Here is a 14,938-nt window from a genome sequence, read left to right on the forward strand (position 1 = left end):
GGTATGGTGGCACACATCTCTAATCCCAGCAGAGGCAGAGCCGGGGCAGGCAGATCTCTGGGAATTTGAGGCCACCCTGGTCTACACAACAAGTATCAGGCCAGCCAATGCTACATAGAAAAACCCTCTCACAAAAAACAGAAACAAAATCTGGTGGTGGTGGCGCACATCTTTAATCCCAGCACTTGGGAGGCAAAGAGAGGCAGGTAGATCTCTGTGAATTTGAGGCCAGCCTGGTCTACAGAGCAAGTGCCAGGACAGGCTTCAAAGCTACAGCGAAACCCTATCTTGGAAAATAAAATAAACAGAAACAAAACTAAGTTCAATCCCCAGCATTAATAATAATAATAATAATAATAATATTCTATGCTTTGGAGGCAGAGCAAGGTGGGTGTCCAAGCTTGAAGCCAGTCTGGTCTCCTGGTCTACACAAGTGCCAGGAGACACAATGCTACACAGAAAAACCCTATCTCTAAAATAATAATAATGATGATAAAATAAAATCTCTATTGCCGATAAATATATAGGTGGGGTTGATAACACACACCAGTAACCCCAGCACATGGAAAGCACAGGCAAGAAGATCACTGTCGATTTGAGGCTAACCTGAGCATCACAGTGAGTTCCAGGTTAACCAAGGCCATACCTGATCTGGAGACACACAACCTATGGGTTGGCAAGACGGCTCAGCCAGTACGGGTACTTGCACACAAGCCTGACCCCACTATGTAGCAATGAAGAACTGATTTCCTGAGAATTGTCCTCTGACCTTGGAAGGCTCACACGTTTGCATCTATGCAAGAGCTCACAACACATATTAAATAAGTAAACATTTTTATAAAACAAAGTAAATAAGCAAATAAACTTATCCTCTAGGGTAAGGAAGAAGAGGCCTGAGAGCACAGTGCAAGGCATGCATAAGAACAATATAATAATAATATAATTATATATTATATAATAATATAATAGTGATGACTTTGAAAATACCTCACCGGAACCTGCTTCTTTGTGTGCTAACTATACACTTAATAAAAAATGTAAAAATAGGACTGAGATGCTGTTCAGCTGACAGAATGTGTGCTTAGCACACATGAAGTTCTGAATTCATTCCTACAAGCCAAATAAACAAAACAAGACAAGGTGGCTCATCCCTGAAATCTTGAGGGGTTGAGGGCAGGAAAGTAAGTTTAATGTTATCCTCAGTTGGTAGTGAATTGGAAACAATCCTGGGATTTATGAAACCCTGCCTCAAATTTAGTCAATTAACTTTTTAAATTTTTAAAAACTGACAGCCAGTATGGTGATATGCACCTTTAACCCCAGCATTCCAGAGACAAAGGCAGGTGGATCAACATAAGTTCAAAGCCAGCCTGGTTTACTTAGCAAGTCTCATGACAGTCAGGGCTGCATAGATCCTGTTTCCAAAAAAGAAACTCACCATCAGGGCTCAGTGGTAAGAGTAAATGTTTAATATGCTTAAAGATTTTTTGACTCAATTCCCAGCAGCCATAAATACACTACCTTATCTTTGGAAAAGAATAAAGCCTGGAAAGCTGAACACGGCGGCTAACACCTGGTGTCTACTCGGAAGGCTGAGGCAAGAGAATCAGAAACTCAGGCCAGCCTCAGCTACATAGACTGTCACATTAGCAACAAAAACTAAAACCTGGAAACCAAGGGATGTTTGTTCTGAAACACTTCTTGCTGAGTTTTTAAATAGCTTTCGGTGCTCTTTGTGTTTGATTGATTGCTTTTGGCTTCGTCTTTGTTTCTATTTTGAGACAGAATCTCACTGAGCCCATTTGGCATGGAACTTGGTGTGGAGACCAAGCTGGTCTGGAACTCACAGAGGTTCACCTGCTTCTGCCTCCTGCGTGCTGGGATCAAAGGTATGGCCTCCATGTCCAGCCTTGGTTCTCTCTCTTCTTTTCATTTTTATTTATTTATTTATTTTCTTGGAGCCTGACCTGGAACTCTCTCTCAAGCAGGCTGGCCTTGAACTCACAGAGATCTGCCTGCCTCTGCATTCCAGAATGTTGAGATTAAAAGCCTGCGCCACCACTGCCAGTCCATCTTTTTTTAATTTTAAACAAGTTTATCTAAGCAAATACTTGAAGGAGAAAGTATCTAGGATCTTTTTTTTTTCCTTTCCTCCAAGAGTAATTTACCACTAAAGACAGACTGAGCTAATTATACCAGCTACGTATAGGAGTTATAAAATTGGTTTGCCTTGAACCTGTCTAATTTCACGACCTCCTGAGAGTAAACAAATTCCCAACAGCTCACTTCGCCAAACACCCCAAAGACAGCATCTATGTTGTCCCCTTTCTAGTAGTCAAGCTAAATCAGGGGTTCCTATCAAATTATTTTTTCCTAACATCAATTACATACCCAAAAAAGTGGGAGCAGGGAGTTTGATTTTGAGTTTCCTCAGTCAGCCCTCATTTAAAAATTCCCCTTATCATTTCACAATAAATAATTGAAATATTCTGGAAATTCTTCATTATTTGCTCTGAACTGAGAAATATGTGTACCAGGCTTTTCCTTTTGGGCCACCAACCAACTCCCAAATCATGACATAGAGACGTATCAGTTTTGAATGCTCAGCCTTAGCTTGGCTCTTTTCTTGCTAGCTCTGATAATTTAACGTGTTTCTCTTCGTGTACATTTTGCCTCAAGACTTTTTACCTATTTTCCTGTTCTCTCTATAGCTACCTGACATGCAGTCATGTGGCTTCTTGCCCCAAGCACACCTCTCATTCTCTCTCCTCTCTTCCTGTTGTTCCTTTTTTCCCTCTGGAGCCTAGATTTCTTCTACTTATTCTCTCTGCTGGACAACCCCACCCAGCCCTCTCCTGCCTAGCTGTTGGTCGATCAGCTCTTCATTAGACCAATCTGATGCCTTAGGCAGGCAAGGTGAAACAGATGCAGCTCGTCTTTACATAATTAAACAAATGCAGCATAAACAAAAATAACACATCTTTACACAGTTATATTAATGTTCCACAGCATACACACATGTAACATATCCTTGCCTAGTTAAAATAATATCCCGCAACAAATATGTCCATCCAGATGTTTGTGAAAAAACTAGATAGTGTGTCTTGCTTAGTAGGTTTTCTCTGCCCCAATAATAGGTTTCTCCATCAACACAGTAAGCCAGATCAAGCTGAATTGAAAAAGCAAAAGAGCAAAGCAACTCCCAGGTGAGCCCTTTAGTCCCAGAGATTGAGGCCAAAGAAGGCACACAACCTAACTAAAGCAGGGAGCGTATACAGCCTGTAGACAAGGGGCAATGTCATGTCTGCCACAAGCTGGGTTTGTGCCTCCAAGTATGAGCAAAAGCTTGAAGGTTTGGGCGGGTACTTGGGCAGTGCTTGGGCAACTGGTAACTGCAGGGAAGGAGCTGCCCTAGCCACCAAGAATTCGGAAATGGGGTTTTGGTGCCTTCCCTCTCTACTGAGATTGTCTGAGAGGGCAGGGTTTGGAGAGACAGGAATGGGGCTTTCTGGCTTAAGCAGGAGGGAGCTAGAGATTCCAGCCGAACACCGATGAGGACACATTTCTGGCTGAGGAAAGGGAGTGTTGCTTGGGTTGGAAGAGCTCCAGTAGTCCCCTCACACCAGAGTTATCTCAGAGTGTGAAAATGCAGGCAGGTTCAGGGGCGCAACTTGAACACGGGTCTTTTTCTTTCTCTCTTTTCTGTGGGGGTAGGGCAGTGGTACAGGTGTTCTTCTGTTTAGCTCTGACCACAGGAAACAAGACTAAGACTTTACTATTTTTCTAGTGTCTCCCCATGTTGAATGGAGCTGCTGGCCAGTGTTCGTTTCTTTTTATTTTTGAGAGGGGGAGGGATTTCGAGACAAGATTTCTATGTGTAGCTGTGGAGCCTGTCTTGGAACTCGCTTCGTAGACCAGGCTGGCTTCGAACTCACAGAGATCCACCTGCCTCTGCCTCCTGAGTGCTGGGATTAAAGGCATGCGCCTCCACCGCTCGGCCAGTGTTCATTTCTAGACTGGGTGTTTTCCTTTCTGAAAGGAGTCCCTGGCCAGCCGCACCTGATGCTGAAAGCACAGGTGATCCTGGCCTGAAGTTCCCTCTGTCTCTTTGAAACAATCATCTGAGACTGGAGCAGATTTGTGTCCCCCAGGATCTGGGGGGGGGGGTTAGTTCTGAATGCTGGTGCTTTGACAGTGGCAGGTATTGACCCACCCATGTCCCCGGTGGCAGGAGTACTGACCGAGTAAAAACAAGCCCAAGGGCATATGAATTGCAACTCAGTTTTTCTGGGATTCTGAGGGGTTCTTGATTCCTATTATTATTATTATTACTACTACTACTACTACTACTACTGCAGATCAAACCCAAATTCTTATTTATACAAGACAAGTATTGTACCACTTGTATCACTAAGCTATATTGCCAGTCATTGTTTCTTTGAGATAGGAGCTCACTAACTTAGGTCAGGCTGGCACTGAATCCGCAGTTATATACAGAAAAGCAGAGTTTCACTTAAGTGAAGCTGGCTTGAACTCTATGTAATGAAAGCGAGTTAACTGTAACCTTAAGTTTCTGACCCTTCTCCCTCTACTGTCTCTGTCTCAAGCGCTAAGATTACAAGAGTGTACCACCAAACCTGATTTCATATGCTGCGACATTTCTAACAAGCACCTGAAGATCAAACTTTGAACTAGAAAAGCCTAAACAAATTGAAGTGTGTGTGTGTGTATGTGTGACATCACTAGGGACTGAATTCATGTCTTGTTCACAATAGTCAAATCATCTGCCACAGAGCTATATCTCTAGCCCAATGACTGATATTGGTCAAATTACCCACTCTAGGAGATGGCTTCCAAGAAGCCAAATTCAATTTGATGTAGAAAAATTAAATAACGGAGTTTCCCGCATTCATGTGTTGTAGAGCAAATTCAAGTTCATTCCTTGTGACACATGCTTGCCCACTAGTAATTTAAAGCTTTAACACAGCTGTTGCCCATCAAAATAAATTAGTCATCCAGGACCAGACTCTGTGTGTGGTACCCATAGAATCTCCATGACATCACTGCATCTCACAGATAGGGCCTCCATCACTTCAATCCAAAGACCACAGAAGAGAGTTCTTTGGTTATGAGAGTAGCTTTATTTTTGTTTTCAGTGGGATAATCACATTCTAAATATCTTCTGGAACCATTTCATAATTTTCTTATATTTCTTTGTCAAGGCTAAAAGCCTAGATGACTAATCTTTCACTACAGCCCCATGCTCTCAGGCTCTATTATATTTTAGACATCACGCTTTGCTCCTTACTTGCGTGCCACATCAGTTATCCTTCAGAAAAGGTAGAATTTGTCTTCTTTTTGGTGTTGTTGCTGTCTTGTTTTGAGACTGGGTGCCATCGTGTTGCCCATCTCATCCTGGGCTCAAGAGAGCTGTCCTCCTGCCTAAGCCTTCTGAGCAGCTAGGATTGCTGGTGCCTGTCACTACACCCAGCTTAGTCATACTGGAGCAGAGGAAACTGCTTCTCAGAGAGTTAAATAGCTTGTCTGTTTCTGCTCGGTGGTTAAGCTGAAAGTTAAACTCAAGGCTGTTTGAACTGTAATTGTTTTGTTGCCTCTTTCTACTGATCTATATAATCTTTTAGCCCTCTCCCAGGTCCACAAATAGTCCTTAGCATCATCTAAGTTTCACTACCCAGAAGACATCATACCAAAAAAAAAAAAAAAAAAAGAAAAAAAAGAAAAAAAAAAGAAAAAAGAATACAGGAGCAGCTAAGAGATGGCTCAGCAGCTAAGAACACTGGCTGCTCTTCCGGAGGATGCAGACCCAACGCTCAGCACATCCACATGGTTGTTCACAACCATCTGTAACTCCAGTTCCAGGGGATCCTCTTGCCTCTTCTGACTATCTCAGGTACCAGGCATGCATGTGGTGCACAGCCATACAAGCAGGAGAAACACCTCTACACACACACACACACACACACACACACACACACACACACACACAAATTAAATTAAAAATTAAGCTACTTAAAAAAAATAGAACATAAAAGCTAGGTGGTGTGCAGATCTCTGTGAGCTCGAGGCCAGCTTAGTCTATAGAGTTCCAGGACAGCCAGAGACACACAGAAAATCCCTGTCTCAAAAAAACAAAAGGAAAGAAAGAAAGAAAGAAAGAAAGAAAGAAAGAAAGAAAGAAAGAAAGCAAGCAATATGAACATCCCACCGTTTCTAGAAATTAAAAACAACAAGTGAAACCAAGAGTAGAATATCTAGAGTCAGTTGAAGGAGTGTTTGCCTAGCATGCAGGAAGACCTGGGTTCGATGCCTACAACCAGTGACGTCACCAGGGCATGGTGGTGCACAGTCGCAGTCCTAGCACTGAGGAGGTAAAGGCAGGAGGATCAGAGCTTCACGTTCATCCTTGGCGATATGATCACTTGCAGGCTCTGTTGGACTATGTGGAACTGTGCTGGCTAGGTGCCATTTCCTTTGGCTGTTTTGTTTTTGTCAACTTGGTGCGGGTAAGCTAGGCTCCTCATCTAGGAAGACGGAACCTCAGATGAGAAGATGCGTCCATCGGGTTGGCCTGTAGGCAAGTCTACGGTGCAATTTCTTGAGTGATATTTGATGGCTGAGAGGGGTCCAGTTCACTGTGGGCAGTGCCACCCTGGTCTTGTTTATGATTATGGTCCTAAGTTGAATAATAAAGCAAGCTGTGGTCTGAAAAGAAGACTCGGCGGTGAAGGAAGCTTGCTGCTCATGTTGTACACCCAGGTTCCAAAGTCGTCTGACCTCTGTAGACACTAGCTGGCATGCCTGTAGTACATATATATACTTTTAATCCCACTGATGGAGAATAAGACCACTACCACAGTTTAAAGACAAATTTGAAGCAAACTTTAATTAAATGCTGGCTAGGTGGATGGGGTTCCTGGGAAATGGCCCAGAATCAAGGGTGGCAAGGGCTTAAAAAGGAAAACCCATAATTCATTGCATTTCCCATCAGGTCCAATCAGAGGCAAGCATACATCCTGACATATTTCCTGCCCACATACCTCCTGCCCATGAGTGATTAAGCACACTGGTACAGATGGGTCAAACAAACTTTAGGGGAATAAAGCAAGTGACTTATTATCTTCCTTAAACAATAGCCTTCAGCATTTCAGGAACCATCTGTTCTTGGGCAAAGGTCTTGCAGATCAGAGGCAGTTTTGTTTCATGGAACTCTAAGGCATAGTAATTAAAACTTAAAAAATGTAACTTTGGCTCTCACAAACATGCAGGCAAAACAGTTACAAACATAAAATAAAAATAAATTTTAAAAGGAAATGTTTGTTGTTGTTTTTTGTTTTGCTTTGTTTAAGAAAGTAGGCTGAACAAGCCATGGGGAGCAAGCCAGTAAGGAGCATTCTCTATGGCCTCTGCTTCAGTTCCCGTCTCCAGGTTCCAACCTTGAGTTGACTTCCTACCCTGACTCCCTTCATGGTGAATTGTAAAAGGAAATAAACCCTTTCCCCCACAAGTTGCCTTTGGTCATGGTGTTTATCACTGCAACAGAAAGCTAAGTAGGACAGGGACCTGATCCAAAGAGAGAGAGAGAGAGAGAGAGAGAGAGAGAGAGAGAGAGAGAGAGAGAAAATCGAATACTGTACACCAGGACCTTAAATCATCTTTCATTTTTTAAATATATCTCCTTTCTTTTCATTTTTTTTCTTTGCCTTTTTGGTTTGTTTTGTTTGGTCTGTTTTGTGTTGTGGTAAAACCAGGTCTGTTGTTGTAGCTCAGGATGATATAGACCAGGAATCCTCCTGTCTCAGTGTCAGCCCTGGTGTGCACCCTTCTCAGAATTCACAGAAGCGTTCCTTCATCCCTAAGATACATGACTCCATTAGATCCACTAATGCAGGATCATGGCTGTCTCCAAAACCCACTGGTTTGGTGTCCTATCTCCCAAGACACACTGAAGTGTCCTTGGCATGAATGGCCACCCCCAGAAGGCAGATGACAGAGATGCATAGGTAGCTTCCAGATACCCAGATTCAAATGATACTGCCACTTACAAAAACACAATGGGCAAGCTACGCTCCTTCACTAAGTCTCAGCTGACTAAAGTCTTGGCAGTGGCCGCTGATTGTGAGACTATTAGAAGATCAAGTGGGATACCCTCTGAAAAGAGCCTGGCTCCAAACTGTATTCAATAAATGAGAGAGAGGCCACCTAAGAGGTCAAGAATTCCATCTTTATGGCTCTTCATGCTCTATCTTGTCGGAGTGTTATGATAGAGATTTAAATCACAATGGTATTTTTTAGCCCTCTTCCCCTCCATTAACAATCTCATCTCTGGCAAACTTGAAGATCCTTTCCATTTTCGTTGGATGGGAAATCAAATAATAACTGTAATTTTTAAATCTTATCTCTCTCTGTGAATTCTTCCAGTGTGGTAGGTTGGCCAACTGTGGGTCGAATGAGAGTTTTGTCATTCTTCCGAAATGGTGTGTTGGGCTGTGTCTTGATTACGTTAGATCTTATCTATAGGACCTCTCGCCTTGCTTGAACAATGGCTGCAAACGTGCACATATGGACTGCGGTTTACCCCACAAGCATGTGCATCGCCTATCCACATGTCAATGACACTTCATCAGCCCCCTGGACTGAACGTCTTTGCTGCAGTTATCCAAATCCTATATGTAACCCAGTCCCTGGATTTTCTTTGGTTCCATCTCAGAGTTAACTAGATTTGAAAAAGCTGCTTTCAAATCAGAGTTCAAGTTCGGGTCAAAATGTCCCTCTCCCCACTGCTCCCCCTTACCGTCCCTGCCTCAGCCCCCTCGGAGGCCCCCTCGGCAAACAGCAAGGCACAGAGTTGAACAATTGAGTGAAGAAAGGCACGGACAATCGTCCCAGCAGGTCCTGAGGCACTAAGTCAAGAGTGCTAGGACACAGGCCATCTGCTTTGTATCCTGACACCACGGGGTGTTTGTTTCAGTCATTTCTCTTCCTTCTCTCTAAGCTCCAGGATCGGCAGCATATTTATAGCCATTCAGTAATACCCCTTAGCTAGGGAATTTCAAAGCCGTTGAGATGAGTGGCAATAATTAACAGTCCTAGGAAATGATGTCTATGGATAAGGGGAAAGAATGGCCCAAGTAAAAATAGAACTCTCAGGTGTTCTGTTAGATGCAGCCCTGTAGACACTGGCAACTTCGGGCTCCTGGAATGGCATGGATGCTCTTGAAGTCCCTTTTCCTACCCCTCCAGCCTTACTGATTGTTCAGCAACCTTTTGATGCCTTCACTTGTAGATGGAAGTTTCTGTCCTACCTGGTCCTCCAGCCATTCAGCCCCAAATAAGCACACAAAGGTTTATAATAACTATAAACGGTTTGGCCTATTGCTCAGGCTTATTACTAATTATCTCTTACAGCTTACATTAGCCCATAGTTCTTATGTATTTCTGATTGTAAAGCAGGGGATTGGGTCTGGAGAGACGGCTCAGCAGGAAAGAGTACTTGCAGCCCTTTAGAATACAATACTCTCTTCTGGCCTTTGAGGACTGTGTTGATGTTTGGTTTGTTTTTTAACAAATAAAATTTGCCTGAAGATCAGAGTGCAGAGCTAAGCCACTAGAGGCCTGGGAGTGGTGGCACATACCTTTAATCCCAGGACTTGGGGGACAGAGGTAGAGGGATCTCTGCTAGTTCAAGGCCACGCTGGGCTACACAAAATTGAATCTGTCTAAAGGAGAAACAGAGCCCACACAAAGGTAATCACAGCATTTGGGATCACACACCTTTAATTCCAGAACCAGGGAGGTGAAGACAGAAGTTATGATATGGCTGGAGAGAGGAATATAATGGGAAGGAGACAGGAGCTCAGTGCAGTCTGAGGTTTGGTGGAGACAGACAGGGTCTGAAGATGCTGTCTGAGGAAGGATCGCCCCTTCAGTCTGAGCATCGGTAGAGGTAAAAGAACTCTCTAGTGGCTGGCCTCTCTGCTTCTCTGATCTTCAGCATTCACACCTATATATCTGACTGTGGGTTTTATTATTAAGACCAACTAGAATTCGTGTTATAGAGGACACCAGCATGTATGTGGCATGCACTCATACACACATAAATAAAAATAAATCTGTAACTCAAAAGAGGAATGAGTTTAGAGACTAGCTCACGGGACAGCCTCTGTCTGTATTTGAAGAGCCAGTATCCAACAGCTTCTTGGTCCAAGTAGCTAGAGATCTCAGGACTAGAGACAATCATGGTGCACCCTTCCCTTTGAGGGGAGCACTGGTGCAAGTTCACACTCAAAGACCAAATAACTTGGGTTCTTTTTTTTTTTCCCTTGGATTTCTCTGTGTAGCTTTTTTGAAGCCTGTCCTGGAACTTGCTCTGTAGACCAGGCTGGTCTCGAACTCACAGAGATCCGTCTGTGGTGGGATTAAAGGCATGCGCCACCACTGCCTGGTGAACCTGGGTTCTTATGGCTGCTGAGGATGACAACGGCAAATACACTGCAGGTCAAGAACCCAGTGAGCTGTTGTTATGCCCAAGTTTCTGGTCCCCCAAATGAATTCACGGAGCCAGATTTCTGATGCAAGTTACATGAAGATTTTTAATTCAAACTCAAGTTTAGATCAACACCTTTCCAGCACCCCAGCATGGTGGGTACAGAAAATGTGGCAGGGAGCCCTGGGAGGGTAGAACTTTTAAAGGGGAAATGCCATAATCAGGGGAGTTCATGTCCTGTCTTCTTGGGATTGGGTGAGGAGGGCATAGGATAAGGTAGTTTCTGAAACTATTGATCAGTTTTTGGGTGCAAAAAAAAACTATCAAAGGGTCATTAACAACTGACAAGGTATCTTCAAGGACAGGATGCCTCCTAGGAACATCTGGACCTTGTTAAATTTTATGACTCTGCTCCCTATCTTCTTAATTGGCCATTTTTAGGGTATCTGTTCAAATTTCTGCTATGGCAGCACATTTCTGGAGCTGAGATCACCCCCCTACACACACACACACACACACACACACACACACACACACACACACACACACACATTCTCATTATATGGCTTAAGATGAAGCCCCTTCTTTAAAATGGAGTTTTCAAAGTCAGGTCCTCACACTGTTCCTTCCTTCTGCTCTGTTCCATCAAGACCCCAAACACATTCAAGGCGGCCTTTTCCATCCCATTGCCAACACACATCCCATTCATCACTGAAAGACAGGCAAAATAGCCTATGTATGTAAGCCCAGCACTTGGAGACTGAAGGTGCGGGATCAAGGACAGTTTCAACTACATAACTGGTTCCAGGGCTTCAAAATATCCTATTTCAAAACAAATAAATGACAACAAATAACTAGTCGTTTATGGAAGGGTTGCTTGAGTGACCAATTTCCAAGGCATCTTTCCAATTCAGCCAGATTGGTGGCCAAGATCATCCACCCAGCACATATATATTTTTAAGCTTTGCTTGTGTTCTGTCTGTTTATTCCTCCCGCCTCTTCTCTCTAGGACTGCCACACAATTTCAGTTCCTGTGTAGAAATAGAAAACATTAGAGTTCATCTTAGCATTGAGCAAAAAAAGAAAAAAACAAAGCTTGTTTGTTATGGCTATGATTCAATTGGTAGAGTATTTGCCTAGCATTTACGAGACCCTGAGTTCAACCCTCAGCACAGAATAAAGTTAGGAGGGTAAGAAATGCCTCTGAACCCAGAGCTCTAAGGGAGAGGCAGAAGGATCAGATGTTCAAGGCTGTACAGTGGGTTGAGGCCAACGTGGGCTGTATGAGAACCTGTCTCAAAAAAAAAAAATCAGGTATGGTGGTACACTCAGGCATTAGGGAGGCAAAGACAAGTAGATCCCTCGGTGAGTTCAAAGTCAGTCTGGCCTATATATTGAGTGCAAGGCCAATCAGAGTTACATAGTGAAACCCTAGCTCACAAAACAAAAACTAAAGACTGGACTCTACATACAGAGTCTCACTGCACAGCCTTGGCTAGCATGGAACTTACTATATAGACCAGGCTGGTCCAGAACTCACTGAAATATGCCTGCCTCTGCCTCAAGGGTGCTGGAATTAAACACATGTGACACCATATACATTCTTTTTGTTATTTTTTTTTTCGAGACAGGGTTTCTCTGTGTAATCTTGTCTGTCCTGTAACTCACTCTGGATATCAGGCTGGTCTTGAACACACAGAAATCCACCTACACAGAGAAACTCTTGGAAAGAAGAAGAAGGAGAAGGAGGAGGAAGAGGAAGAAGAGGAGGAGGAGGAGAAAGAAGAAGAAGAAGAAGAAGAAGAAAAAGAAGAAGAAGAAGAAGAAGAAGAAGAAGAAGAAGAAGAAGAAGAAGAAGAAGAAGAAGAAGAAGAAGAAGAAGAAGAAGAAGAAGAAGAAGAAGATCTGGTGCAGAGGGGCCAAATAAACTTGCTTATGGGAGTGAAAACAGGTGACTTGATATCTCCCATAAACAGCAGCCTCCAACATTTCAGAAACTCTCTGTCTTGGGCAAGGATCTTGCAGATCAGAGGCATTTTTGTTTCATGGATCTCTTAGTCATAGTAATTAAAACTTAAAATGTAACTTTGGCTCTCACATTATAAGTGTTGGTTTGTCCTATAAGAGTAAAATTGTTCAACATTTGAGATCGTGTTTGACACCCAGTACACAATATATGCTCATTAGATGGTCACTGAATGACTATGAACCCTAGATACGCCTTTTGTCATTTTTACATGCTCAGGAGCTTTGAGAAGAAGCCATGTCGTCTTTAAGACATCTTACCAATTTCTGTATGTGTACGCACCCATGCAGAGCTGGGGACTGAGTCTAGGGCCTCATGCCTACTAAACACATTCTCGACCTGTGGAATTTTAAACTGTACTACATTTGACATACAACACATACATTTTACACAGACAAAAGACCACTTGTCACATCCCTAAATCCCAGAGCTAGGGAAGTGGAAGCCGGAAGACCAAGGCCATCCTGAGCTACATAGCAAGTTTAAGCCCAACCTGTGATACCAGAGATCCTGTCTCAACAAGAAGCTGATTTACAACCCATTATTAGTAGGTTCTAAGATGGTCAGTATCAGTAGGTATCAGCAGGTACCAAGATGGTCAGTATCAGTAAGCATCAGTAGGTACTAAGATGGTCAGTATCAGTAAGCATCAGTAGGTACTAAGATGGTCAGTATCAGTAGGTATCAGCAGGTACTAAGATGGTCAGTATCAGTAAGCATCAGTAGGTACTAAGATGGTCAGTATCAGTAGGTATCAGCAGGTACTAAGATGGTCAGTATCAGTAAGCATCAGCAAGTACTAAGATGGTCAGTATCAGTAAGTATCAGCAGGTACTAAGATGGTCAGTATCAGCAAGCATCAGTAGGTACTAAGATGGTCAGTATCAGCAAGCATCAGTAGGTACTAAGATGTCCCTTACAACACTTTCCTCTTCCAGACCAGAAGCACACAACAGCAAGCATTGTAAGCATGTAACCTGACACTTCAGGGGAACGGGGAACCTTTTAAATCATACTTTGAGATTTGAAATAAGTCATAACCTCATTTTGTTATGTTTTGCTTCTCACTCCAGCCTCCTTCTCAACTCCACTCCAACAGCTTGGTGTGAAGTGACGACAACCAGGAAAACGTCCTCCTTTCTGAGAAACCCAACCAAGGTCCCCAGCAAATAAAAAAATCTGTGCAGAGAGATGGTTGGAAGTTTCCATAAGTTAGATTTTTTTTTTAATTGTAGCAACTGTGACTTGAAAATCAGTCATAACTCACATGGCTTACAAATGACTACCTCTTGGAGGAAGAACAAAATTACCTTTCTCTAAGTAGATGTGCAATTGCCCAAGTCCTGTGGGTGCTTTGTGTGTCTGTAGCAAAATTCTGAGGGCTTCAGACGTAGCCCAGTCAGGAAAGTGACTGCCTGACATGCACAAATCCCTGGGTTCAATATCCACCCCTACATAAAACTGGCGTGGTAGTACTTGCCTGCAATTCCAGGACTCAAAAGGCAATCCTTAGCTACACAAAATTTAAGCCCAACCTGGGGTGCATGAGTACCTGTCGGGGGGGGTGTGTGTGTGTGACAGATGCGGTGCCTATTGTTGGTGTTCCCAGTGTTGTGCAGTCCTGGGACATCTGCTGGCCGTGTGATTTTTTTGCCCCCCGTGCTACAGCTGTGCTCAGATGCCAGAACATGTGACTGAGACGCCATCGCTGACAGCAAATGACAAGCTTTAGAATCTTAGATTGATGATGAACTTCAAGGTCACTGTATGTCATGCTTAAACATCCTAGAAACGAGCCCTAGCTATTAACATCCAGCGAGGTCAAGGATCTGCTTAGTAAGTAGCACCATTGCGACCCAAGACACTTGGGTTCCTTAAGCGGCAGTTCCAACGGATTTATTCAGCCCTTTCTTTGCTTGTTTGCATTTGGTTTTGTGCCCGGATATTTTCTTTTCAAACACACAGGCTCCTGTGTACACCTGTGAATTCTTTGTTTGCTGTTTTTGTTTTTATGAGGCAAGGTCTAACTATGTAGCTCTGGCTAGCCTAGAGCATACTCTGTAGACCAGGCTGGTCTCAGAATCACAGAGATCTGCCTTCCTCTGTCTCCAGGGTTGTGGGAGTAAAGGCACGTACCACCACTTTTCGCTTCATCGGTACCTTCTCCATCACTGTGTCGGCTCAGGGGTCTGACTTCCAGCAACAAGCATCAACTCCTTAAGTAAACAAGAATTCCCTGGGAAGGAGGAAGGAAAAGACACTATGCTGGACCCAAGAAGGGCAGGCACTTGGATCCGGGTTTCAAGAGACAAAGCATACTGTTTTTGAGGGCTAGGGATATAGTTCAGTGGTAGATTACTTGCCAAGGATGCACAGGGACCTAAAAAAAATAATCTTTTTTAAAAACG

The 14,938-nt window shown here is 43.4% G+C and overlaps 1 long non-coding RNA gene across 2 annotated transcripts in view; it reads right to left on the reverse strand.

The window, feature by feature from the left end:
* Positions 1 to 10,583: 10,583 nt before the first annotated feature.
* LOC125388286 (uncharacterized) overlaps positions 10,584 to 14,938 on the reverse strand; it is a 50,179-nt gene continuing 45,824 nt past the window's right edge. The window contains exons 2-4 of one of the 2 annotated variants that reach the window (XR_007228193.3): positions 14,667 to 14,766; positions 13,572 to 13,709; positions 10,584 to 11,535 (exon numbers count right to left, since the gene is read on the reverse strand). This is a non-coding gene — a long non-coding RNA (uncharacterized LOC125388286). The remainder of the gene's footprint in view (positions 11,536 to 13,571; positions 13,710 to 14,666; positions 14,767 to 14,938) is intronic. The other variant, XR_007228207.3, reaches the window with a different exon arrangement.

This window comes from Myodes glareolus, chromosome 14 (genome assembly GCF_982192425.1).
Source record: "Myodes glareolus chromosome 14, mMyoGla1.1, whole genome shotgun sequence".
Lineage (NCBI taxonomy): Eukaryota > Metazoa > Chordata > Mammalia > Rodentia > Cricetidae > Myodes > Myodes glareolus.